This window comes from Cyprinus carpio, unplaced genomic scaffold (assembly GCF_018340385.1).
Source record: "Cyprinus carpio isolate SPL01 unplaced genomic scaffold, ASM1834038v1 S000006695, whole genome shotgun sequence".
In the NCBI taxonomy this organism is placed as follows: domain Eukaryota; kingdom Metazoa; phylum Chordata; class Actinopteri; order Cypriniformes; family Cyprinidae; genus Cyprinus; species Cyprinus carpio.
The window spans coordinates 51,197-56,162 of NW_024879307.1; positions in this window are offsets into that span (position 1 = coordinate 51,197).

Genomic DNA, 4,966 nt, shown 5'->3' on the forward strand with positions numbered 1-4,966 from the left:
TCCAAACTAAGCCTCAGTATTTAAAACAACTAACGCTAACCAGCATCTAAACACCAGGCAAGGGTTGTACAAACTTCACAAATGCAAGAAGCGGCTTTGAATTAGCAATTTTTAAAATAATTTCAACACTGGTAAAGCTGTCCAAGTTATGGAGCCAAGAAAAGAAAGGTTTAAATATTAATTAATCCATTTTAAATCCAGTTACCTTTGTCATAGAACGTGTGGTCAAAAACTCTTTCCATCCCCACATGGAAATTAACTCTACAACTGAATTTTAAAATGGGGCAAATCGCAGCCTTAAGAGCTGAAGAAACACTCTAACAAAATGTGGGGTGATTTTTAATCCACTCACGCACCACCAAGCGCTACAGGGTGGAATTGGACATTGTCCCAAACCACAAGTTTGCTCCCGGTTGTTCCTGCTTGTGCCTTCGATATTTGCTCTCTCTTTCCCACCCTTTCCTCTTTCTACATTCTCTTCTATTTCTCTCCTCATAATCTTCCAACCTGGAGTATTTTCAAGGAAAATGATGGAATCTGTAAGAATCATGAATAAATACAATCTATTTAGGAAAAGTAGTTGGCGTTAAGTGCTTGACAATGCGTTGCAACACTGACCTCAGTATGGAGAAACGAGTTTAATTAGTGTGAGAGTAATCTGCCTTTTGAATTGCACAAAGATCACTGTGCAATTTGCTATAAAGAAAATACTTTCCACACTAATGGGCAAGGACTTTGGAAGATAGTCCTTTTTTGAAAAGACCTGTGGAGTCGTGCACACGCAATATGCATTTCAACATTTGGAGCAATTCCCTTCTGCACAGGTAAGATAGCCCACTGAATGCAGAAATATAAACTATGCATGAGTGCATGAGGTTGACAGAGTAATGCCAAATCAAATCCTGAGTGATTTGTTCCAGTGGCCAATTCCTGGACATGCACTGGTATTTCAGCCCTTCTGCTTCCAATGCCGTTGTTCAATGCTGAACAGAACAGTTTTATTTATAACATTAAACTGTATTATTATGCATAACATGGCTCGAGTGTGCCATCAAAAACTCTGGCTGGGAACCTTTAAAATGCCACTGTGATACAGTTTTTATGATATTTAAAGAGCCCTATTAGCCATGATTACTTTATATTGATGAAATATATGCGGGCATGTTTTTGATAGGACTCTAAAAACATCAGAAAAAAGAAAAAAAAAAAAACCGGCTCAGGTGAGAGTGCTCACTCCAAGAAGATATAAAAAATGCTAAATCTTTCTTGTCGACAGCAAATCTACCCAGACAGAGCAGAACTAATCTACAAGAGCGTGATACACAGCTGTGTCCACTTATACCTAGAATTCTGTAGTTTGTGGAATGTAGGTTACAACAAAGGAAAATAAGTCTAGACAATGAGTAACTAATGTGCAGGAGGAAAACTTAGCACAATAGTATATATTAATGAAGATGTGGGCGCAATGTTATATAAGATATAGGAGGCTATCTAGATCTAAATAATCATTTATTTTTGTGTTGTGTGTATATATATATGATATATATTATATACCTGATATATTATATATATATATATCTATATATATATCATATAGTAGGTATATCTCTGAGTTCTGCTCATTTTAATAGCACAACCTTTTAAACATGAAGTCGGGTTAACACACATCATCATAAATTATAACACAACCCAGTGAAGCTAATAAAAAAATCATCAGACATAATTATACAAGAACTGCAACCTGAAATGTCTGATTACAAAGTAATGGCATTTCCAAAAGGGCCCAAAATAAAAAAAATAGAATAGGGGGCCTGGTGCTACAATGTTGACTTACAGTAATATTAGCCATATTTGAAACCACAGATTCAATACTGGTATTTACGCTATTAGAACTGGAGCTATCAGTAAAATGGAAACGTTTTTTTCATCTAGTTTGAAACGTCATTTGAATGTCAGTTCTTGCTAACACACAGAAAAGCTGGTGGTTTAATGTCGTGATGAAATGCGGCTGTTGGCACACTCTGGCCTTTTGGTCAAAGAGACCGCTAGACATTTCGCAGCTAAAGAACCCTGAGAAAAACTCATCGACTGACTTTTGAAACATGAAGCCATACGCTGATTTTTTTTTTTTTTTTTTTTTTTTTTGGGCGGTGATGCATCAGATTTTGCTCATACTTTGCGAGTGTGCTGATAGCAACCCCGGTTTATCATTCTCTGTGGAACCGCTGCACTCTGTCTCATTCAAAAGTGAAACTAGGAACAGTAACATGTGTCGTCGAGGAGGTAGCAGGTTGTCCCGGGCGCGGGGGAACAGGGTCCTCGGTGCATTCATTAAACACTTTGTGGAGATGTTGGGAGAGTGGATCCATCAGCTGATGGGATGGATGCAAACAAACTGCTTTTCCATACTGGTTACCGCAATGGGCTCTGTGGGCTGGTGGCTTGGTTACGTTATTAGTACACATCATTTGGCTCTCCGTTGGGAAGTAACCTCACAGAAGATTAGTTGTTACGCTACAATGTACACCCATTACCACTCACACAAGTTACAGCTCTATAAAAACATTACAAAATCAATTGTTTGAATTTATTCAATATACTTTAAGTTAACTTAATCATAAACCATTTGAGATAAGGAAACATTTATAAGACATATCCAGCTAGAGATTGATACATATTACTTTTCTGAAACACTTAAACTATTCTACAACCGTCCCCATGATTTTCAGAGAAAGAGTATACCAGAGTAAAGTTATTTCTCTTATGCTCTGGAGCCTAAGGGTTTGATAGCCATGATCAAATACATTATTTACATTTGTAGATTAATCTGAATTATAAATAGGTTTCACAAGATGAGAACTCACAGGAATCAAAACTCTAACAGCTGACAAATCTATAAAGAATGTAATGCTTCAAACAAGATTGGAGTGGACAGATAAAGTAGGCTCTAGATGTCATGCAGTCTATGGGCCTTAGATATAGTAGAGGCCCAGTACCAAGGTATTCAGTGTAGAAATCATAGAACGTTGCCACTGTAATCACTTCCTGCTATAGGAGGCGGGTGGATTGGTGGGGATGGACGCTTTGATTTTCAGAGAGTCTCCTGCTGGGAACCGCGAAGATGTCCGATCCGTACCTAGGAAGCGAGGGTTGTAGAGTTCGGATTTGGCTGTAAAGCTTTAAACTGGTGACAGCGGAGAGATTAGCGCTGCGATTTGAGGGTCGTTCATTGAGCCCACCTTCAGCAACTGAGAGAACTCTTTCTGTAGACGTCAACAGCACTAGACCCACCCGCCAGATGAGTCTTCCTAGCAGGCGAAGTCTTCGAACACACCTCGGGTGGTGGGTACGGTGGTGGTGATGGTGATATTGGGAGATTGGTGTTTAGCATAAGCACCCTCTGAGGGCTCCGGCTCATCTCGCCACAATCCTGACAGGAACAGGAAGTCAGCACGGGATTCTGCAAGGATGCCACATCTTACACACGACTGTTTCGGGTTAGGGAATAAAACGCCTCTTATGACTAAGGCTGTGACTCAATGTTTAATCTATGTTGTGATAAAGTGAAAATCCACTCGAGGCTGAGTGTTACAGTGGTTTATCCCCTTTAGCTATGGTAAACTCACTGTTATGCACCCACCTTGAGTGGCTTTTATCTATCATCTATGGTACATGGTGGAAACAGTATCATGATTTTAGACACCCTGAATGTTTTTAACTAATAATATCATAATGTAAAGTATTCTGCCATAGTCTCATATATTCATCATAAGCTGTTCATGTGAAGTAAAACTTGCTGTAAGTAATTTAAGCTGCTTCCTATCGAACTGAAATGGACAATCTATTATTTAAGTCCATGAATCCTTGGAGTGGGGTGCAAGGAAAATTTCAGAAAAAAAGAATACACTATTTATTTATTTTTTTAAAGAAATTAATACATTGTTTAAATAAGTTTTTATTTTTTTTTTTTTTACTTTTTTATTCATTAAAGAATCCTGGAAAAAGTATAAAAAATATGCAGTTTTACAACTGTTTGCAACATTGACAATAATCAGAAATGTTTCTGAGCAGCAAATAAAGCATATTAAAATGATTTCTGAATAAAACAACGTGACTGAAGACTGGAGTAGTGGGTGCTGAAAGTAAGCTTCAGCTTTGCCATCACAGATAAATCACATTTTAAATTCATCCAAATCAGGAAAACAGGTATTTGAAATTGGTTAATTTAAATTGAAGTTAGTTTTTACTGTATTTTAATCGAATAAATGCAGTCTTGGTGAGCATAAAAAAAAAACTTCTTTTAAAACATAAAAAATCTTACAAACTCCAAACTTTTTGAGTGTGTGGTGTGTGTGTGTGTGTTTTCTTAAGGTGTGTGTGTGTGGTGTGTTGTGGTGTGTGTGTGTGTTGTATTTTCTTAAGATTAATCATAAAGTTCCGAAAAAAATCATATATTTTAATTCTATTATGGTACAGTTACAGAACCTAAGGTTGTCTCACCAGAGAGGTGTGATTTCACAGAGCTCATTCAGTGATATCTGACAGATAGCAAAAAACATTTTATGTAATTCCAAAAAAAAACAACAAAAAAAAACAACAACAACAACAACATTGTTCAGCATACTACAAAGGAAGTTAATTAATAATACTAAAGGTCACAGGTCAGTATAGCCTATATATCGGCTATTTCACACTGGCTTCAGACCATGACTGATATTTTAGAGCTGGAATTGGCAACTTTATAATGATTGAACAATCTTGGGTCAGGATCCACTGGCCATGTGCTGAATCGAATTAGTTTTGAGCATACTCCGTTTCTCATGAATACAGTGTGCTCTGCCAACATCTGTGTTCTTCTTCCATGAACAGAAGATCGGATTGCAATAAGAACAAAGGATATTTGATCCAATCCTGGTCTAAGCATGAGACAGCCTGGCAATGCCCAATCATGGCTCAATATCCTGCT